Genomic DNA, 24187 nt, shown 5'->3' with positions numbered 1-24187 from the left:
GAAATGCAGAAGCCTTCCCTTCCTGCCTCCCACACTCTGTGGGTTAAGTATATACCAAAAACACAGCAGTGGACTGGACACCAGCAGAGATACAAAGAGGGAAAAATGGTTCTCCCTTCACAAAGCAGGTTGGACAACATCAATATTTTGCAGTTAGGGGGTGCGGGTGGAGTGTGTGTGCATGCCAAGAATTTAAAGACAAACAGATGGGAGAGGGAATGATTCCAGCAGAAAGACCAATAAATATACACATCTACACTGTATACTGAACTGCAGCCTAGACAACATAGCAAGGCTCTGTCTCTATGAAAAATTTAAATATTAGCAGGGCGTGGTGGGATGTGCCTGTAGTGTCAGCTACCCAGGAGGCTGAGGTGGAAGGATCACTTGAGCCCAGGAGTTTAAAATTACAATAAAGTATGATCACATTGCTGCACTCTAGCTTGGGCATCAGAGAAGACCCTCTCTCTAAAACAAAAGATAAGACATTTACATAAAAATCAATGTATGAAAATCCAAAATAAAATATTAGCAAATAAACCCCCTGGGGCTTAAAAAAAAAAAAAAAAAAAAACTTACCTAAACCAAATGAGACTTGTACAATGTGAGAAGGATGGCTCAAAATTAGAGTGTCTGTTCGTTTCATTTATATTGTTAAAAATCATAATCACCACAGATGTTGAAAAGGCATTTAACAGAATTTACTACAAAATTTATAAAATGAACTTATTAAATTAGAAAGAGGGATACTTCCTTAAATTACACACAATAAAAGGAAATTACGCCGAGATACATACCCATCAAGCCAAAGCCCAGCATCATTTGTAAGGGGTGAAAGCACTAGAAGCTTCCATCAACCTTTGGAACAAAAGAATGCCCTCTGTTAACACTATTATTTTGGAGGCCCTTGCTGATGAAACTAGGCAAGGAGGAAAGTAAGACATTAAATAAAAAAGCAGAAGGTGAAATAGTTATATTTACTCTGAAAATGAGACAAACAGAATTTGGTAAGAAGTTAGAAGATGCGGCTGGGCACAGCTCATGCATGCAATCCCAGCACTTTGGGAGACCAGTGCAGGTGCATTGCTTGAGGCCAGGAGTACGATACTAGCCTGGCCAACATGGCAAAACCCTGACTCAACTAATACACAAAAATTAGCCGGGTGTGGTGGAACACACCTGTCATACCAGGTACTCGGGAGGCTGAGGCATGAGAATTGCTTGAATCTGGGAGGTGGAAGTTGAAGTGAGCCGGAACTGCACTACTGCACTCCAGCCTGGACGACAGAGCAAGACCCTGTCTCAAAAAAAAAAAAAAAAAAAAAAAAAAGAGATGGGGCCTTACTATGCTGCCCAGGCTGGCCTCAAACTCTTGGGCTCAAGCAATCCTTCTGCCTCAGTCTCCCAAAGTGCTGGGATTACAGGCCTGAGCCACTAAGCCTGGCCTCAGACAGTCTTCCTATGTACAAACAAGCAGTTAGAAGAAAACATCCCATTTGCAACAGCACAACTGAAAAAAAAAAAACCCAAAACTCTCAGAAATAAACATGCGAAAATATGCACACATAATCCATGTGAAGAAATCTTTCAATGAAACACTTTGAATGCAAAGAAAGCCACGCTGCACATGTTATCAAGAAAGGTTCAACACTGAAAAGATGTCACGGCCAGATGTGGTGGCTCACACCTGTAATCCCAGCATTTTGGAAGGCCAAGGTGGGCGGATCACAATGTCAGGAGTTTGAGACCAGCCTGAGCAGCATAGCAAAACCCTGTCTCTACTAAAAAAAAAAAAAAAAAGAAACCAGCCGGGCATGGTGACCTATGTCTGGAGTTCCAGCTACTCAGAGGCTGAAGCAGAATTGCTCGATCCGGCAGGCAGAGATTGCAGTGAGCCGAGATTGCACCACTGCACTCCAGCCTGCGTGACAGAGTGAAATTCCATCTCAAAAAACAAAAAGATGTCACTATCAATATCAAGTGGATGTGTGTGGAAGTGTAGCCTTTACACACGCTGGGGAAACATAAGACAGCATGGCTACTCCAAAAGACTGTTTGGCAGTTTCTTAAAAGGTAAATATAAATTTACTTTATGGAGTTGGATGCAGTGGCTCAGGCCTATAATCCCAGCATTTGGGGAGGACAAGGCAGGTAGATCACCTAAAGTCAGGAGTTTGAAACCAAACTTGGTCAACACGGTGAAACCCCATCTCTTCTAAAAATACAAAAAAGTAACCCAATGTGGTGTCGCGTACTTGTAATCCCAGCTACACGGGAGGCTGAGGCAGGAGAATCACTTCAAACTGGAAGGTGGAAGTTGCAGTGAGCAGAGATCACGCCATGGCACTCCAGCCTCAGTGACAGAGCCAGACTCTGTCTCAAAAAAACAACAAAATAAATAGGTGTGGTGGCACATGCCTGTAATCCCAGCTACATGAGAGGCTGAGGCAGAAGAATCACTTGAACCCGGGAGGTGTAGGTTGCAGTGAGTCAAGATCATCCCACTGCACTCCACCTTGGGCAATTGAGTGAGACTGTCTCCAAACAAACAAATAAATAAAGTGTCAACATCAGTGGCTCTTTGTATACTCACAGAATGGTGCATCCATCACCACAATCGATTTTAGAGCATTTTCATTTCCCCAACAATGAACCTGTTATCCTTAGTCATCACCCCTCCCAATTCTTTCTTCCACCCAAAGCACTAGGTAACCAGTAATCTGCTCCCTGTCTCTCTGGATTTTCCCATCTGGGCATTTCATACAAATGGGATGATACAGTATGTGGCCCTTGGTGACTGGCTGTGGCCCATGTCTGTGCTTCATTCCTTTTCACAGTCTTATTGCCCAAGTGGTGTCATAAGCACTGCAGGTGAACTGTGAAAAGTCAGGGTGTGTGTTGTAATCCCTGGAACAATTGCTAAAGAAAGCACATATAGCTGAAAACATAGAGCAAAAAGATACAGCCAAAAAGCCACTAGAGATGAAAGGATACGTGAAGAATCACTCCATTCATCCAAAAGAAGGCAGGAAAGGAAGAACAAAAAACAAAAGAGAATAGGCCAGGCACGCTGGCTCACTACTAAAAATACAAAAAAATTATTAGCCAGGCACAGTGGTAAACACCTGTAATCCCAGCTACTTGGGAGGCCGAGGCAGGAGAATCGCTTGAAACTGGGAAGCGGAGATTTCAGTGAGCAGAGATCACATCACTGAGCTCCAGCCTGGGCAACAGCAAGACTGTCTCAGGAAAAAAAAAAAAAAAAAAAAACACACACACACACACACACACACAAATGGCATAAGTTAGAAACTCCACTGAACTGTAAGTGAACTGAACACTCCAAGTGAAAGTGAGATAGTGAGACTGAATTTTAAGAAACACAAAAACATGACCCACCTATATAAAGTGTAGAAGACGCACACTTCAAATGCAAAAACACAGCTAAGATGAAAACAACAGGATGAAAAAGCTATCTATGTAAACATTAGTTATAAGAAAGCTCTATTAATATTAGATAAATAGATAAGTAATATGTATGCTTCCTACTTCTTTGATGGAACTATTAAAAACTGAGAATATGAGGCTGGTGCAGTGGCTCGGGCCTGTAATCCCAGCACTTTGGTAGGTCGAGGTGGGCAGATTACCTGAGGTCAGGAGTTCAAGACCAGCCTGACCAACATGGTAAAACGCTGTCTGTACTAAAAATACAAAAATTAGCCAGGCACGATGGCTGTGCCTTTAACCCCAGCTACTCAAGAGCATGATGTGAGAGAATGGCTTGAATCTGGGAGGCACAGGTTGCAGTGAACAGAGATTATGCCATATACTCCAGGCTGGGTGACAGAGCAAGACACCGTCTCAAAAACAAACAAATACCAGAGAATGGCACACTTTAAATTGCTGCATTTTGTGGTATGTGAATTACATGTCAATTTCTTAAACGACTGGTAGGAGAAGGAAGGCACTGCAAATGTTATTTTGGTTTTGTAATTAAACAAGAGATTTCTTCCTCTCTCCCCAAAAAATGTCCTCTTTCAGTTTCTGCACACTTCCTCCTTCCCTCCCCTATCCATCCACCCAGAGGAATTTTATCTGTTCCCACCCAACCAGATCAGAAGCCTTTGTTTGTTCTTTGAATTTGAGGCCGGTTAGGTAAATTAGAAGTACCAAGTCAAGAAAGAGAGGTGTCCCAGAGCCCTGTTCCATCTGAGCCTCCCATGCCCCATGACTCACTTTACCCCATAATACACTTCCCTTCCGGTTTACCATCTGGAATAAAGAATAAACTTATTTTTCTTATTCACCAATAATTTATCTAAATCAAAAATTGCAAACAAGGGTGCCTTTAGCAACCTGATCTCATTCTCTTCAAATACCAATTGCTCTCCAGTAAAGGGACTGTCTTTCCAGACAACATAAATTCACTTGGAAATCTCACTTAAAACAGAGAAGTTAAGGTCTTCAAAGGTTTGCCATGAGCAAATTATTTGCAGGAATGCATGGGGCTGAAGGTCAAAGGCAAAGAAAACAAGGCATAAATTATTTTGCCCTCATTTCATTTGTCCTTGTACACCCATGGTTACTGATTAGTAAGGTCAACTGGCAGTGACAAAATTCTGCTTTTGAAGATTTTTTTTTTTTTTTTTTTTTTTTTTTGAGACAGAGTCTTGTTCTGTGGCCCAGGCAGAAGTGCAGTGGCACAATCTCAGTTCACTGCAAACTCCATCTCATGGGTTCGAGATTCTCCTGCTTCAGCCTCCTGAGTAGCTGGGATTGCAGGCACCCATCACCATGCCTGGCTAATTTTTGTGTTTTTAGTACAGGTGGGGTTTCACCATGTTGTCCAAACTGGTCTCAAACTCTCACAGGAGAAATGCCATGTGATCTGCCTGCCCACCTCGACCTCCCAAAGTGCTGGGATTACAGGTGTGAGCCACCTTGCCTGGACAGGTCAATTTTCTCTAATGGAAGTAACAAAACAGGTATAATCCAAAAATCACAGATACATCAAAAATGTTAAAACAGTGTTGGAGGTCAGGGGTAGTGGCTCATGAGTGTAATCCCAACAGCTTGGGAGGCCAAGGCAGGAGGATCACTTGAGGCCAAGAGCTCGAGACCATCCTGGCCAATACGGCGAGACCTCGTATCTATAAAACACTTTTTAGAGAGAGATCCAAGATGGCTGATCACTAGCATCTGGGGATTGTAGTTCCCAGTGAAAGTGCAGAGAATGAAAGGACGCCACACTTTTAGACGAATTTTTGTTGCTCACAGACCAGGAGATTCCCAGTGGAGGAGCCCCACGGGTCGCCAGCCCGACTCTTGTGGCCGGCGTTGCTGTTTTGCGCGGTTCTTGGTGCAGAATCAGAAAAGCATCATCAATCTTAACACTGCTGTTTTGGCCATCACAGTGGGTTGCTCAGATCCGGCACTGGGAATCAACAAGTTGGACATCCAATCAGAAACCCAATTAGAAAGTCGATAATTACAAAGACAACAGATGGATAAATTTATAATGAAGGGAAGAAAGCAGCCAAAAAAGGCAGAGAATATCCAAAATTAGAACACCTCTCCCTCTACAGGTGATCACACATCCTCATCAGGAACAAGGCCTGATGGAGAACAAATGTGTTCCATTAACGGAAGTAGGCTTCAAAAGGTGGATAAGAAACTTCTGTGAGTTAAAAGAACTTGTTCTAACTCAATGCAAAGAAACTAAGAACTTTGAAAAAAGGTTTGATGAAATGCTAACGAGAATAGACAATTTAGAGAGGAATATAAGTGAATTAATGGAACTGAAAAACACAACACAAGAACTTCACAAAATACGCACAAGTTTTAACAGTGGAATTGATCAAGAAGAAGAAAGGATATCAGAGGTCGAAGACCAACTTAATGAAATAAAATGAGAATGAGCAAGGAATGAGCAAAGTCTCCAAGAAATATGGGACTATGTGAAAAGGCCTAATCTACGTTTCATAGGTGTACCTGAATGTGACAAAGAGAATGAATCCAAGCTGGAAAATATGTTCAGGATATTATTCAGGAAAACTTTCCCAACCTAGCAAGGCAGGACAACATTCAACTCCAGGTAATACGGAGAACACCACAAAGATATTCCTCAAGAAGACCAACCTCAAGGCACATAATCGTCAGATTCACCAGGGTTGAAATGAAGGAGAAAATTCTAAGGGCAGCCAGAGAGAAAGGTTAGATTACCCACAAAGGGAAGCCTATCAGACTCACAGCAGATCTCTCAGCAGAAACCCTACAAGCCAGAAGAGAGTGGGGGCCAATATTCAACATCCTTAAAGAAAAGAACTTTCAAACCAGAATCTCCTATCCAGCCAAACTAAGCTTCATAAGGAGAAATAAAATCCTTTAAGAACAAGCAATTACTCAGAGATTTCATGACCACCAGCCTGCTTTACAAGAGCTCCTGAAAGAAGCGCTAAATATAGAAAGGGACAACCAGTACCAGTCACTCCAAAAACACACCAAATGGTAAAGAGCATCAACACAATGACGGAACTGCATCAACTAATGGGCAAAACAGCCAGCTAGCATCAAAACCGCAGACTCAAATTCACACCTAACAATATTAACCCTAAATGTAAATGGACTAAATGCCCCAATCAAAAGACACAGACTGGCAAATTGGATAAAAAGCCAAAATCCATCGGTGTGCTGTATCCAGGAAACCCATCTCACATGCAAGGATACACAAAGGCTCAAAATAAAGAGATAGAGGAAGATTTACCAATCAAATGGAGAGCAAAAAAAAGCAGGAGTTGCAATTCTCATCTCTGAGAAAATACACTTTAAACCAACAAACATCAAAAGAGACAAAGAAGGACATTACATAATGGTAAAAGGATCAATGCAACAAGAATTAATGATCCTAAATACATATGCACCCAATACAGGAGCACCCAGATACATAAAGGAAGTTCTTAATGACTTACAAAAAGACTTAAGACTCCCACACAATAATAGTGGGAGACTTTAACACCCCACGGTCAATATTAGATCAAAGAGACAGAAAATTAACAATGATATCCAGGACTTGAACTCATACCTGGAACAAGCAAACCTAATAGACATTTACAGAACTCTCCACCCCAAATCCACAGAAATATACATTCTTCTCAGCACCACATCACACCTACTCTAAAATTAACCACATACTTGGAAGTAAATCACTCCTCAGCAAATGCAAAAGAACGGACATCATAAGAAAGTCTCTCAGACCACAGTGTAATCAAGTTAGAACTCAGAATTCAGGAACTAACTCAGAACCGCACAGCTTCAAGGAAACTGAAAAACTGGCTCTTTAATGTTGACTAGATAAACAATGAAATGAAGGCAGAAATAAAGATGTTCTTTGAAACCAACAAGAACGAAGACACAACATACCAGAATATCTGGGACACATTTAAAGCAGTGTCTAGAGGAAAATATATAGCAATAAATGCCCACATGAGAAGCAAGGAAAGATCTAAAATCGACACCCTATCATCAAAATTAAAAGAGCTAGAGGAGCAAGATCAAAACAACTCAAAACCTAGCAGAAGACAAGAAATAACAAAGATCAGAGCAGAACTGAAAGAGACAGAGACACAAAAAACCCTTAAAAAAAAATCAATAAATCCAGGAGCTGATTTTTCAAAAAGATCAACAAAATAGACCACTAGTCAGATTAATAAAAAAGAAAAGAGAGAATAATCAAATAGATGCAATAAAAAATGATAAAGGGGATATCACCACAAATTCCACAGAAATACAAACCATCATCAGAGATTATTACAAACAACTCTATGCACATAAGATAGTAAACCTGGAAGAAATGGATAAATTCCTGGACACTTGTATCCTCCAAAGCTTAAACCAGGAAAAAGTCGAAACCATGAATAGACCAATAACAAGGTCCGAAGTTGAGACAGCAATTAAGAGCCTACCACCCAAAAAAGCCCAGGTCCAGATGGGTTCATAGCCGAATTCTACCAGACATACAAAGAGGAGCTGGTACCATTCCTTCTGAAACTATTCCAAATAATCCGAAAAAAGGGAATCCTTCCCAAATCATTTTATGAGACCAACATCATCCTGATACCAAAACCTGGCAGAGACTCAACAAGAAAAAAAAAAAACTTCAGGCCAATATCCATGATGAACACAGATGCAAAAATCTCCAATCAAATACTGGCAAACCTATTGCAACAGCACATCAAAAAGCTTATCCAGCATGATTAAGTAGACTTCATCCCAGCGATTCAAGGCTGGTTCAACATAATGCAAGTCTATAAATGTAATTCACCACATAAACAGAACCAAAGACAAAAACCACATGATTATCTCAATTGATGCAGAGAAGGCCTTTGACAAAATTCAACAGCCCTTTATGCTAAAACCCTCAATAAACTAGGTATTGATGGAACATATCTCAAAATAATAAAAGCTATTTACGACAAACCAACAGCCAATATCATGCTGAATGAGCAAACACTGGAAGCACTCCATTTGAAATCTGGCAGTAGACAAGGATGTCCTCTCTCACCACTCCTATTCAATATAGTATTGGAAGTTCTAGCCAGAGCAATCAGGTAAGAAAAAGAAATAAAGGGTATTCAAATAGGAAAGGGGGAAGTCAAAAATTGTCTTTATTTGCAGACAACATGATTGTATATCTAGAAGACCCCATCGTCTCAGCCCAAAATCTCCTGAAACTGATAAGCAACTTCAGCAAAGTCTCAGGATACAAAATCAATGTGCAAAAATCACAAGCATTCCTATACACCAATAACAGACTTAAAGAGAGCCAAATCAAGAACAAACTGCCATTCACCATTGCCACAAAGAGAAAAAAATACCTAGGAATACGACTAACAAGGAACGTAAAGGACCTCTTCAAGGAGAACTACAAACCACTGCTCAACGAAATAAGAGAGGACACAAACAGATAGAGAAACATTCCATGGTCATGGTTAAGAAGAATCAATATTGTGAAAATGGCCATACTGCCCAAAGGAATTTACAGATTCAACGCTACCAATGACCTTCTTCACAGAACTAAAAAAATACTACCTTAAACTTCATATGGAACCAAAAGAGAGCCCGCATAGCCAAGTCAATTCTAAGCAAAAAGAACAATGTGGGAGGCATCACACTACCTGACTTCAAACTATACTACAAGGCTACAGTAATCAAAACAACATGGTACTGGTACCAAAACAGATATAGACCAATGGAACAGAACAGAGGCCTTGGAGGTAACACCACACATTTACAACCATTTGATCTTTGACAAACCTGACAAAAACAAGCAATGGGGAAAGGAGTCCCTGTTTAATAAATGGCGTTAGGAAAACTGGCTAGCCAAGTGCAGAAAGCAGAATCTGGACCCCTTCCTCATACCTTACACTAAAATTAACTCCAGATGGATTAAAGACTTAAACATAAGACCTAACACCATAAAAACCCTAGAAGAAAATCTAGGCAAAACCTTTCAGCACACAGGCATAGGCAAGGACTTCACGACCAAAACACCAAAAGCATTGGCAACAAAAGCCAAAATAGACAAATGGGACCTAATCAAACTCCACAGCTTCTGCACAGCAAAAGAAATAGTCATTAGAGTGAATCAGCAACCAACAGAATGGGAAAAAATTTTCGCAATCTACCCATCTGACAAAGGGCTGATATCCAGAATCTACAAAGAACTAAAACAGATTTACAAGAAAAAAAGAAACAAGCCCATTCAAAAGTGGGCAAAGGATATAAACAGACACTTTACAAAAGAAGACATACATGAGGCCAACAAACATATGAAAAAATGCTCATCATCAATGGTCATTAGAGAAATGCAAATCAAAAGTACATTGAGATACCATCTCATGCCAGTTAGAATGGCGATCATTAAAAAATCTGGAGACAACAGATGCTGGAGAGGACGTGGAGAAATAGGAACACTTTTACACTGTTGGTGGGAGTGTAAATTAGTTCAACCATTGTAGAAGACAGTGTGGCAATTCCTCAGGGACCTAGAAATAGAAATTCCATTTGACCCAGCAATCCCATTACTGGGTATATATCCAAAGGATTATAAATCGTTCTACTGTAAGGACACGTGCACACAAATGTTCACTGCAGCACTGCTTACAACAGCAAAGACCTGGAACCAACCCAAATGCCCATCGATGATAGACTGGACAGGAAATATGTGGCACATATACACCATGGAATACTATGTAGCCATCAAAAATGATGAGTTTTTGCCCTTTGTAGGGACATGGATGAACCTGGAAACCATCATTCTCAGCAAACTGACACAAGAACAGAAAATCAAACACCTCATGTTCTCACTCATAGGTGAGAACACAAGGACACAGGGAGAGGAGCATCACACACTGGGATCTGTTGAGAAGAAATAGGGTAGGGACAGTGGGTGGTGGGGAGTTGGGGAGAGATAGCATGGGGAGAAATCCCAGATATAGGTGATGGGGAGGAAGGCAGCACATCACACTGCCATGTCTGTACCTACGTAACAATCTTGCATGTTCTTCACATGTACCCCAAAACCTGAAATGCAATAAAAAAAAAAAAAAACTAACAGATAAATTAAACAACGTGGCAGGATTAAAAAAACTACCACATAAAAATCAATAGCCAGGATGGCTACATCAGGGACTGAAAAAAAAAAAAAAAAATTTCCATATACTACCATTGAAGAATCTGAAACAGAAAACAAGAAAATAATTTTTTTGAAAATAATAAAGTATTTATAGTACATACAATCAAGGAGGTAAATATTAATACATTGAAAACTATAAAATATTGCTGATGCAAATTAAAGAAGATATTAATAAATGGAAAGACAACTTTCTCATGAATTGGAAAAGGTAATGTTAAGATGTCAATATAACCCAAAGTATTCATCCCTATCCAAATTCCAAAAGTGTTTTTTCCAGAAATAGAAAAAAATATAAAAAATTCCTATGAAATTCAAGGGACCCTGAGTAGCCAAAATAATCTTGATAAAGAAGAACAAAGTTTTATACCTCATATTTTCTGATTTCAAATTTTACTGCAAAGCTACAATAATCACATTAGTGTGGTTATGGCATGAAAACACATATACCAATGGAATATAGTAGAGACTCCAAAAATAAATCAGCATATTTATAATCAATTGATTTTTGACACAGGCACTAACATTCAATGAGGAAAGGACTGTGTATTAAATTATTTGGGCTTCTATAAGAAAATAACTTGGACTGGGCAATTTGTAAACAACATGATTTATTGCTCACAGTTCTGGAGCCTGAGGAGTCCAAGATCGAGACGCCAACATACTCAGTGTCTGATGAGGGCCTATTCCTCACAGACGGCATCTTCTATGTGTTGCATTCTCACATGGCAGAATGGGTAAACAGGCTTCCTTACGCATTATATTTTTTTAGACAGTCTCCCCCTGTCGCCCAAGATGGAGTGCAGTGGTGCTATCCCAGCTCACTGCAACCTCTGTCTCCCAGGTTCTAAGCAATTCTCCTGCGTCAGGCTCCAGAGAAGCTGGCATTATAGGCACACATCACCAAGCCTTGTTAATTTTGTATTTTTAGTAGAGAGTCGATTTTACCATGTTGGCCAGGCTGGTCTCAAACTCCTGACCTCAGGTGATCCACCCACCCTGGCCTCCCAAAATGCTGGAATTACAGGAGTGAGCCACTGCACCCAGCCTCAGCCTCTTTCATAAAGGAACTAATCCCATTAATGAGGATGAAGCTTTTATGTCCTAACTAATCACCTCTCCAAGGTCCCACGTCTTAATACCGTTATCAAGGGAGTTGGGGTTTAACATATAAACTTTAGGAGAACAAAAACTCACAGACCAAGCAGACAGTCTTTTGAATAAAAGTGATCCTGCATAAACTGGATATCGATATGCCAAAGAAAAATATGGATGCTTACCTTACACCATATACAAAAAATTAACTCAAATTGGATCAAAGAGCTAAATGCAATAGCTAACAGTACTAAAGTCTTAGAGGAAAATAGAATGAAAAGGTTTTGTAATGTTGGATTTGACAATGCTTTCTTAGATGAAACACCAAAAATACAGGCAACTAAATTGAAAGTAGATAAATTACACTTATTTGAAATTTAAAATTCTTTTGCATCAAAGGATATGTTCAAGAATGGAAAGGCAATCCACAGAATAAAAGAAAATATTTGCATGTCTTATGTCTGATATTTATAAATATATTCTAAGATATAGATTATGTATATTAAAGAATTATATTCTACATTCTAAGATATAGATTATGTATATTAAAGAATTATATATGTATATTTCAATTTCTAGATCCTTGAGGCATCGCCACACTGTCTTCCACAATGGTTGAACTAATTTACACTCTCACCAACAGTGTGAAAGTGTTCCTATTTCTCCACATCCTCTCCAACATCCATTGTCTCTAGATTTTTTTTTTTTTTTTGAGACGGAGTTTCACTCGTTACCCAGGCTGGAGTGCAATGGCGCAATCTCGGCTCACCACAACCTCTGTCTCCTGGGTTCAGACAATTCTCCTGCCTCAACCTCCTGAGTAGCTGGGATTACAGGCACGCGCCACCATGCCCAGCTAATGTTTTGTATTTTTAGTAGAGACGGGGTTTCACCATGTTGACCAGGACGGTCTCGATCTCTTGACCTTGTGATCCACCCGCCTCGGCCTCCCAAAGTGCTGGGATTACAGGCTTGAGCCACCGCGCCCGGTGTCTCTAGGTTTTTTTAAAGAACGCCATTCTAACTGGCATGATACAGTAATGCAATATGGTTTTAATTTGCATTTCTCTAATGACCAGTGCTGAGGAGCATTTTTTCATGTTTGTTGGACTCATAAATGTCTTCTTTTGAAAAGTGTCTGTTCATATATTTCGTCCACTTTTTGATGGGGTTTTTTCTTGTATATTTGACCAAGCAATCCCAACACTAGGTATATACCCAAAGAATTATAAATCAACCTATTATAAAGACACATGCACATCTATGTTTATTGTGGCTCTGTTTACAATAGCAGAGACTTGGAACCAACCCAAATGCCCATCAGAGATAGACTGGATAAATAAAAAGTGGCACATATACACTGTGGAATACTAAGCAGCCATAAAAAGAGAATGAGTTCATGTTCTTTGCAGGTATGTGGACGAAGCTGGAAACCATCATTCTCATTAGGAGAAATACCTAACATTGGTGATAGGGGGATGGAGGCAGCAAACCACCATGGCATGTGTATACCTATGTAACAATCCTGCAAGGTAAGATCTGCAGGATCCTTTTCCAAATAAGTATTCACAGCTAACTGCCTATCAGGCCAAGGGCCCCAGGCTTTCAGAGACCTGTCCACTGTGAAATACACTCCAGGTCCCACCCCAGCCACCAAGCCACTGCATCTTTGCCACTGCCCCACTGGAACAAGTACACCCCTGAGGATCAAAGGGCTCTCCCACAGACACTGCCCCACCATGAGCTGACCCAGGGCAGTGGGGGAGATATTGAACCACTTCTAGGTGGGAGGAGGGGCATCTTCTGCCAAAAACTAGTTGCCAATCGGCCCTCAACAAGACTTTACTCCTGAGTCTAAGGGGTGAGCATAAGACTGGCTGGAGCAGCCACACAACATGCCTGGCAACTGGACCAATAAAGAGCTCAGCCACCATTAGAACTGCAAGGCAAAAACAAAACAAAACAAACAAAAAACAACAACAACAAAAAAGAACTGCAAGGCACGCAACCCCTCAAGACATTTCTTGCTCTTGAGGCCCTCTGCAACCTTCCCTGAGACATCCTGAGTCCCACCTGCTTGTGGGGCCACTTCGGTCGCTCCTCTGGGATCCTGATCTTGGGCTTGAAGCCTCCCTGGGGGTCTCCACAGTGCCTGGCCTCCAGAGGGAAGTTCAGTGACTTGGGCCTTGTTTCATGCCTGCTGGGGCTGCAGCTGGCCTTGCTGGGCAGGCAGACCTCTGCAGAATCCCCAGGTCCCGGCTCAGGCCCATGCTCGCCTCACTAGCGCGAGTGATGCTGGTCATGCTCAGAGTCATGATCTGGTTGATGTCCTCCTCCTGGTCCTCCAATTCCCCATCGCCACACCTCAGGTGGTAGGGGGAGGCACTGGTGTTCCCATTGGCCTCCATGGTGTAGTAGTCCTGGTAGCCCTCTTTGCTGTAACAGTAGTGGCCATCTTCTTCCTAGTCATGGGCCTCCAGGACAGAGGGCTCATCCTCCAGGATGGGCAGGTGGCTGCCCGGGTAATCCTGGCTTCCCTCAGCCCGGTGGCCGTAAGGGTGCAGGGCCACCGAGTCCGCTCTCTGCCCACTCCTCCATCGCCTCCTGGCACTCGTCGGTGTCCACAGGGTGCACACCATGGGCCAGGTACTCCTCCCAGTTGTAGTCCATGCTCTCTAGGTAGCCATCATCCTCGGGGCAGTAGTGGATATAGCAGGTGATGCCCTCTTCCTCCGACAGGCCCTTGTCGTAGTCCTCCTTCTCCTCAGAGGTGTTATGCATGTAGTCGGAGCTGCAGTCCCCATCGGGGCTGTGGCAGTGGCACTCCTGCTCCTTGGGCATGGAGATCTCTGGCCATAGGGCAGCCAGCTCCTGGCCCTCGGGCACACAGCCCTCCTAGGGCAGCTCCACGTTCTCACTCCTGGCTATGGGAGACAGGGCCTGGCCTCACCCTGTGGTCCAGGATGCCGCTCCCCATGCTCTCACATTTCCAGTGGGCCATGGCAGGCACTCATGCAGCCATCATCGCCCGTGGGCAACCGCTGTAGGAGAAACACTGGGAAGGACATAGTCAAAATCTCACAAAGCCTGGTCACACATGGGGTCACTCACCCCCATGGTGCCTCCTACCACATTCTCCCACAGCAATGGGAAAAATGACAGCTGAGGACTTTCACTGCAGCATTCTTTTAAAAAACTGGAAACTACCTAAGTACCCGTAAATAAAAGAATGGTTAAATAAATGATGGCAGAGTTTGCGTGCTGGAGTCGATGGCATTTTTAAAGAGGCAGGACAACACGCACTATAGTGAGGGATCTTAAAGGCCTGTTTTGGATGGAAAATGGCAAGTGACCTATAGCGAGCGCACGTGTGTAGATCCCTGTTCCAGCTCTGTCGAGATGGCAAGAGAATACACACACACTCCCCAGCCCATACACGGACAGCAACGGCACACAGAAAGGGGGAGCTCCCTGTGGCTTGTCAGCTATGTCCTCTGGGGAGGGAAAGGAAGGGGAGGGGAGAGAGGTGGGAGCAGAGGGGCTGTGCACATTTTACTTTATTAAAGATGTATGTACTGGTTAAGTGTTTTACCAAAACGCATTGATTGTTCACCAGCATTATAATCAAAATGACCTGCACACCTTTGAGGGTCTCTCTTCCAGCTGCGGAGATGTCAGAACTGAGAGAAAACATCCCATGGGGAAGGGCAGACACCAAGGGAAGGAAGTGGGACCTCCTGCACCAGCTGCTGCTCTGGGCATCAGGAGAGGTGGCAAACAGGCCAGTTTCCTCCAGGAAAGCAGCCATTGGTGCAGAGGGGCCAGCCTCACACGAGATCCAGACATGAGCACTCCACGGGGCACAGCCAGAGGCACCCAAAACACAGGAGGGGGTGCTGACCCAAGGGAGGGCAGGACCAGGGGATGTGCCAGCCAGCACAGCCGGGGCACACAGACAGGCAGTATTAATTTGGGAAAAACTAAGTCATTCAGTTTCATTGAGTACTTTGAATGCAAAATGAGTAGTCTGCATGCTAATGTGTGTGGCGGGGGTGTGTGGTACATGCGTGAGATACAGTGTGTGTGGTGTGGTGAGTAGGGAGTGTGTGCTGTGTGTGTGTGTACGGTGGTGGGGCGTCCTGGAGGGTGTGTTGAATGTGTGGAGTGTACTATGTATGGTGTGTGGTATGTGGTGTGTGATGTGACTGTGATAGTGTGTGGAGTATGATGTGGTGTGGAAGGGTTGAGTGTGTATGTATGTTTTATGTGCATGGTGTAGTGTTTGTGGTGTGTGGTATGTATGGGGTGTATGTAACTGGTTGTATGGGGTGTGTGTGGTATATATGAGGTGTGTATGGTGTATGTATGCATGATATTGTGTGGTGTGTGTGGTATCTGTGTAGTGTGAATAAGTTGTCTGTGTGGAATGTGGTGTGTTGTACAGGTGATGTGATATGTATGTGGAGTGTGGTGTGCTGTGTATGTGGTATTTATGAAGTGTCTGTGTGTGTGTGGCATGTATGGAGTGTGTGGTGTGTATGAAATGTATATGGTGTATGTATGGTATTATGTGGTGAGTGTGGTATGTGTGTTGTGTGTAAATAAGGTGTCTGTGGTGTGTATGGGGTATATGTGTGGTGTGTGGTATGTGTGAAGAGTGCATGATGTGTACGAAGTATATGTGTAATGTTTGTGAGGTGGACATGGTATGTGTGTGGTGTATAAGGGGAGTGTATGCTGTCTGTGAAGTGGGTTTAATATCTGTGTGGTGTATGTGGTGTATATGGGTTAAGTGTGTGGTGTGTGTAAGGTGGGCATGGTATATATGTAGTGTGTGTGAGGGTTATATGCATGTGGTGTGTATGGGGTACATGTGTGGTGGGTGTAGTATATACGGGTTCAATATGTGCAGTGTGTGAGGTGGGCATGGCGTATGTGTGGTGTGAAGTGTGTGCTGTGTGTGAGGTGGGTATATGTGTGTGGTGTCTATGGTGTAAATGGGTTAAGTGCATGGTGTGTATAAGGTGGGCATGGTATATATGTGGTGTGTGTGAGGTGGTTATAATATGCATGTGGTGTGTATGGGGTATGTGTGTGAGGTGGGTAAAATACGTGTGTGGTGTGTGAGAGGTGGGTATGATGCGTGTGGTATATATGGGTTAAGTGTGTGGTATGTGTGAGGTGGGCATGGCATATATATGGTGTGTGTTGTGTGAGATGGGTATATATGTGTGGTGTCTGTGTGGTGTATATGGGGTGTGTATGGTGTGCGTGAGGTACAGTATGTGTGTGGTGTGTATGTAGTGTATATGGGTTAAGTCTGTGGTGTGTGAGAGGTGGGTGCGATRTGTGTGTAGCGGATGTGAGGTGGGTATGACATCGGTGTAGTGTGTGTGTAGCCTATATGGGTTAAGTGTGTGGTGTGTGTGAGGTGGGTATGATGTGTATGTGTGGTGTGTGTGCTATATATGGGTAAGTGTGTGGTGTATGTGAGGTGGGCATGGTATATATGTGGTGTGTGAGGCAGGGATGTGTGTTGAGTGTGGTGTGTATGGGATGTGTGTATGAGGTAGGAATGATGTGTGTGTGGTGTATATGGGTTAAATGTGTGGTGTGTGTGAGGTGGGCATGGTGTATATGTGGTGTGCAGTGTGAAGTGGTTATGTTATGTGTATGGTGTGTGTGAGGTGGGTATCATATGCATGTGCTGTGTATGGGATGTGAGTGTGAGGTGGGTGTAATACATGGGTGATGTGTGTGGTGTGGATATGATGTGTGTGGTGTGTGTTGTATATGGTTAAGTGTGTGGTGTGTGTGAGGTGGGCATGACATAGATGTCCTGTGTGAGGTGTGTATGTGTGCTGTGTGTGGCATGTATGGGGTGTGTGTGAAGTGGATATGACGTGTATGGGGTATGGGTGTGAGGTGGGAATGACGTGTGTGGTGTATATGGGTTAAATGTGTGGGGTGTGTGAGGTGGGCATGGTTTATAAGTGTTATGTGGTGTATGAGGTGTGTATGATATGTGTGTTGTGTGTGGTGTGTATGGGGTATGTGTGTGGTGTGTGTGAGTTGGATATGATATGTTCCTGGTGTGTCAGGTGGGTGTGATATGGGTATGGTGTGTATGAGGTGGTTATAGTATGTATCCGTACAAATTCAATGTGTGAGGTGTGTAAGGTGGGCCTGGTGTATAATGTAGTGTATGGTGTGTGAGGTGGATATATGTGTGTTTTGTATGGTGTGTATGGGGTATGGGTGTGATGTCTGTGAGGTGGGCATGGTATGTGTGTGGTGTGTGTGTGCTGCATATGGGTTAAGTGTGTGGAGTGTGTGAGGTGGGCGTGGTATATATGTAGTGTGTGGTGTGTGAGGTGGGTATATGTGTGTTGTGTATGGTGTGTATCGTGTATGTGTGAGGTGTGTGTGAGATGGGCATGGTGTGTGTGAGGTACGTGTACATATGCACACACATGCATACCTGCACACTGCAGAGGACAGGCAGGTCGGCAGCCCGGGACACGTAGCAGTGACCAGCTCCGCCAAAGCAGGGCTCGGGGCGGGAGTGGCCAGGCCCTGGCAGCTCAGGATCCTGGATGCACTAAGAGCCTCGGAGGAGAGAACAAGCTGTGTCACCATCTCCACCCAAGTTCATCACTGACATGAACCTATAAGCTCCACTGAAACTGAACGAAAAACACTCCAGATGGGCTCAGCACAGCCAAAAATGGGGGGAACTGTCTTCAATGTTCTCCTTCACCATCTATAGACAGATCTACCTCCAACAGCCTTTCCAGACAGTGCCTGCCTTGGGGAAGGGGCCCCGCCCAGGGACAGGTCCCTGCCGTGCCCCCAACCTGGCGCCTGCAGTCCAGGGGCAATGGGATGTGGGGTCTTTAATTGAGAAGTTTTTCTCTCTGGGCCTTATTATAAAGGAAAAGGAAAGGGGGCGAAGATCCGGGCTTGGGATCTCTGGGGACAGCTAACCCAGAGGTGACCCCCACCCAGTTGCCGCCCCGCACCAGGACTTGATGCCAGCGCCAAGAGAGGACGGGGGAATGCAACGGGGGAACGCACCGGCGCCCCTCCACCCTCAGACAGCGTCTCTAGCCCGCGCCGGGTGGCCATTGGCTGCGAGACTCCACCCCGACCCAACCCGGCGATGCGAGAGCCACCGCCTAGTACCCGCTGCACCCACCCACTCGTCGTGGGAGAAGGAAGTGGCCGGTAGGAGAGAAATAGGGCCGCTGGGCTGAAACCCAGATCCCAGCAACAGCCTCCCCGCAGCCCAGCTGAGTCCAAAGGGCAGTGCTCGGGGCACTGGGGTCGCAACCTCCGGCCGCCCCCCACGCATCCAGGTCCCTGCAGCGCCGCGGGAGGCCCCAGGTTGCCACCGCCGGCGAGTCAGGCAGCCCGGGACCTCCAGCTTACCTGGCCAGGGCGAGGGGTTGCTTCAGCGCGCTGCCGTCCCCGCCCCGCCGCCGCCCTCTCGGCTGCGAAGCCGAGCTCCTCAGCAAGCCGGTGCCCAGCCACACACACCCAACCCGGAGCCTGCGGCCCAGGGGCAACAGGGTGTGGGATTTTTAATTGACAAGGTTTTCCCTCTGGACCTTACTATAAAAGAAAACGGAAACGGGACAAGATCCGGGCTCGGGTTCTCCGGCCACGGAACGCACCAGCTGCACGGCCAGCCTGGTGGGACCCGAAAGGGAGACCTCCCTCCCCCACCCCTACCACCACCCACACCCACACCCACACCCCACCAGACAGCGCCTGAGCCGCAACGAAGTGGCCCGTCGCTGCAGTGGCCCCCCGCGCGGGATGCAACAGCCGCCGCCTTGTCCTCGCTACACACGCCTGTGGGTCTTGGGAGGAGGAAGTGGCCGTGGGAGAGGAGTGGGGCCGCCGGTCTGCACCCCCAGATCCCAGCAACAGCCGTCCCACAACCCAGTGGAGTCCAGAGGGCAGCGCTCCGGGCACAAGGGCAGCCAGCTACGCGCCTCCCTCCACTCGTCCCGGTGCCTGCGGCGCCCCGCTAGGCCGCAGGCTGCCACCAGCGAGTCAGGCAGCGCGGGTCTCGCAGCTTACCTGGCCAGGGCGCGGGGCTGCTCCAGCGCGCTGCGGTCCCACCGCGTCGCAGCCCGCCGCGTCCGCGAAGCCGAGCCGCCCAGCAAGCCCCAACCGAGCCGCACACGCTTTCTGCACCGGAGTAGCGGCTGGGCGCGTCCCGGAAGCGACCTACGGCAAGCGCGCAGGGCCGCCTCCACCGGGCGCACGCGCACTCGCCTGAGCCTGCGGGGCACAAGCCCCAACCGCTCACTTCGCCTCACCCTCTGTTGGGTGACTGGGGCGGGAAAGGCTTCCCGGCGACACGGCGCGGCGGGAAGAGATGGAATACAAGGATGCGTCGGAGCCGGGCTTGCACGAGGCCCTGGCTCCCGGGCCCCACTGGGAGAGTAGCCAGGGCGAGTGGGTGCACCCGGACCCAGGTGCGCCGGGCTGGTCTCCCAGACTGGGGCTGGAGCTCAGACACTGGAAGGCACCGCGCCCCCGAATGCTCCGGGCCCGGGGGAGCACTCAGATTCCCGAGGCAGGTCCTGGCCCTGCTGGCTGGGGAGCTTCAGGGGTCTGGTCCCACGGGTGGAGCCGTTGAACACGAGGCTCCCACCGTGCCACGGCCGCCTCCCTGGGCCCTACTCACTCGACCTCCAAACACGAGAAGAAATGGAATATCTGAATAGACCTGTATCTTTTAAATGAATTGCATTTGTAACTAAAATCTTCCCATAAGAAGAACATAGGCAAATTATGTTCATGTTTTACCAGTGAATTGTGCCAAGCAATTGAGGAAAAAACAATACCAGTTGTAACAATTTTATGCTCAAAGACACATTCTGCCAGTTTGCCTTTTAATCCAGGGGAGGGGGGAATTTATCTAGTTTCCTGTCTTCCGCTGATAAATATTTGTCCTTGGGGTGTTAACTCCCTTGCATTTTCAGGTTGTAAATGTATAAGTGGGTATTGGTAAGGAGGTTCCCACAGGTCAGAGAAGCCATGGGGTGGAAGGTGAAATATATGCAGGGAGCTGCTGTCACGTTACACCTGTATGAAACTGGTTGCTGCTCCTTTCTTTCTTTCGATTGGACAGTGTACTCCATTCTATATCACTACAAGAGAGATTCCAGAAGAATTAAGCCTCAGTTGTCCCCACCACATTTCTGTTTGCTTTTGTTATTTCCTACTTTCATTTTTCCCAGTTTCTTCTGTTACCTGAGATTACTTCCTAAATAAATCAACTGCGTGCAGCCAATAAGGTAAGACACCAATTTACAAACTCTTTGGGAAAATTAGAGACATTCAACAACTTTTTAATGAGGCCCGTATAACTTTGATACTAAAACCTGACAAGGACATTTTGAAAAAGGAAACTCATACCCAAGTCCCATTTATGAATATATGAACTTATATGAATATATATATTCATGAATATATATACACACATACTATAGTCACAGATGAATATTTAGCAAATCGTATCTGACAATATGTTATTAGATTATTTACAATCATTCATAAATATATCCATAATGTAAATATCTATGTATTTTGAATTATGAAAAAATGCTATGACATTTAGGCAAACAGTACTCTGAATAGAATTCTCTGTTGTGGTCCATTTGCTCATCTTACATCTTCTCTGTCTGCATCTCTGTATCTGTCCTGGGTTTGTGCATCACTCAAGGCTTCTTACAGAAGCAGATGGTTCATGTTATTCTGTAATGTTGTCTTTTGGAAGACCTCAGCTCTGCTAACAGCACAGAGGATTGCACTGTAACATAGAAAGTAGAAAATGTGTGCCTCTCTGAAATATACTTATTATTAAAACATCTATTTTTTAGAAGCAGATTTGGAAAAAAAAAAAAAAAGAGAGAGAGAGAGAGAGAAGCTTCTAAATTAGCTTTTACCCAAACAAACTTCCAGCCATCAAAGTTATCACCATTTAAATATTGTAAAAAAATATATAGATTTTGTATGTGTAGCAAACAGCGTTGCATTTCTTTCTGTGCCATGTGCTGCAAAGTGAAGCATGTTGAGCATGATGAGGCATGGCACTATCATTTCCAGGAAAACATACTTTAATGACATTGAAGTGCATATAGTCTTACGGAAGCGAACTGTGCAGCTTTGGCCAAGAATGGACTGCAGCCCTTCTGTGCAAACAACGATGAGATCATGAGGACAAACTTAAACTGCCGAAGAATATTACTTTTCAAGTCCCAAACCTACGTATGGTTCTTTGTTACATACTCATTAATGAAAGCCAAGGAGACTGGGGAAGGGAAATAGGAACATAAGTTATTGCTGCTTGCCCTTTCACTAATTGGATTAGAGAGCATTACAAACTATGATTAAAAAGGTTATACTTGCTTCATTGCATCTTTTCTCTCAATATATATTTAGGAAAACCTAAGTTATTTTTAAATATTTTTAACCAATTGCAGTTTCATCCAAGTAATGTTTTCTTGTTATATAGTGCCACAGGAATTCTCTAATATTAATCACCTTTAAAGTGAAAGTTTCTTTTTTCATTGCTTCATTTTATTACTTGTTTTTATTTGTTTGTTGTTTGTTGTTTTTTTTTTTTTGAGACGGAGTTTCGCTCTTGTTACCCAGGCTGGAATGCAGTGGCGCGATCTCGGCTCACCGCAACCTCCGCCTCCTGGGTTCAAGCAATTGTCCTGCCTCAGCCTCCCGAGTAGCTGGGACTACAGGCGTGCGCCACCATGCCCAGCTAATTTTTGTATTTTTAGTAGAGACGGGGTTTCACCATGTTGACCAGGATGGTCTCGATCTCTTGACCTCGTGATCCACCCGTCTCGGCCTCCCAAAGTGCTGGGATTACAGGCGTGAGCCACCGCGTCCGGCCTTGTTTGTTTGTTTTTTAAGATGGAGTCTCACTCTGTCGCCCAGGCTGGAGTGCAGGGGCATGACCTCTGCGCATGTCAACCTTTACGTCCCAGGTTCAAGCAATTCTCCTGCCTCAGCCTCCCGAGTAGCTGGGACTACAGGTGTGCACCACAATGCCTGGCTAATTTTTTATTTTTAGTAGAGATGGGGGGTCTCACCATGTTGGCCAGGCTTGTCTCAAACTCCTGACCTCGGGTGATCGGCCTGCCTTGGCATGAGCTACCACGCCCAGCCAGAACTTTAATTAACAAAATTATCTTATGTGAAAAGAAATATTCATGCAAGAAAACATAGAGAAACCAAAAAGATAATGTGTGAAAATACCTAAAATCACACTTACTTAGAAATAGTTATTAAATGTTTTTCGGTTGTGCATGTCTGTAAATGTGTCTGTGTGCATCAATCTTCTCTATCTATCTACCTATCTCTGTCTATCTATCTGTCTCCTTTAGATGACATAAATTTATAAAAATTGGATGGTACTATATATACTTTTTGAGTTTAAAAAAGTTTATTTAGAAGTAATTTAAATGTTATGAAAGATTGTAAAAACAGTTCAAAGTGCACGCGCGTGCACACACACACACACACACACACCCTTTATCTAGATTTTATTTTGTCTCACCATTTGTTCTCTCACTCTGTCTTTCACACACAGACACCTCTTTTATTGTGTCTAGACTTCCAACCGGTTTTGTTAAAGCCAGGTTATAGAGAAGGTCACTCATGTTTTATTCTAGGACTTGTATAGTTTTATTGTTTTCGTTTAGATCTCTACTTCATTTGTAGTTTATTCCTTTGTACGTTGTATGGAATTCATCTTATTTTTCTAATTGTCCTAACATAATTAATATGTACCAATCTTTGCCCAGTGATTTGCAATACTATCTTGATTATATATTGAATTTCTACATGTATTTGGGTCTATCCTGGACTTTCTATTCTATTTCATTGATCTGTCTATTCACTTGCCAGTACCTCACTGTTTTGATATAGATCCTTTGTAATATGTTTTAATTTCTGGTAGTCCCCACTCAGAGATCGTCTCCACTCAGCTTTGTATTTTCATCATTTTCCTAGTGATTCTTGCATGTTCATATTTCCTTATAAACTTTATTAGCAGCTTGTTCAACTTCATTAAAATACTTGGTATTTTTATTAAGACTGTATTAAAATTGTAAATTAAATTAGGTAGAACTATCATCTAACATATCAACCAAGAATATGGAATTTGTTCAGGTCAGCTGTCTCTTGGGAGTGCTTATAGTTTTCTTTGTGTAGGCTTTGAACATTTTCCTTTCATTATGTCTTTTAATTGGTTATTATTTGTAGATACAAGGCTATTTGTTTTTGCATTTTAATTATTTCCTGATACCTTGATGAACAATTGTATTGTTTTAGTTTGTACTTCCCTTTTGATTGTACACTGTATAA

At 44.2% G+C, this 24187-nt stretch overlaps 1 pseudogene; it reads right to left on the bottom strand.

Annotated features, from left to right (window-relative positions):
• LOC116536536 overlaps nucleotides 1–18424 on the bottom strand; it is a 30332-nt pseudogene extending 11908 nt beyond the window's left edge.
• Between the last annotated feature and the right edge of the window lie 5763 nt (nucleotides 18425–24187).

Source organism: Sapajus apella, unplaced genomic scaffold (assembly GCF_009761245.1).
Source record: "Sapajus apella isolate SASKATOON/1434 unplaced genomic scaffold, GSC_monkey_1.0 scaffold101, whole genome shotgun sequence".
In the NCBI taxonomy this organism is placed as follows: Eukaryota; Metazoa; Chordata; class Mammalia; order Primates; family Cebidae; genus Sapajus; species Sapajus apella.
The sequence above is the reverse complement of the archived record's forward strand: the minus strand, read 5'-3'. Positions and strand labels throughout refer to the sequence as shown.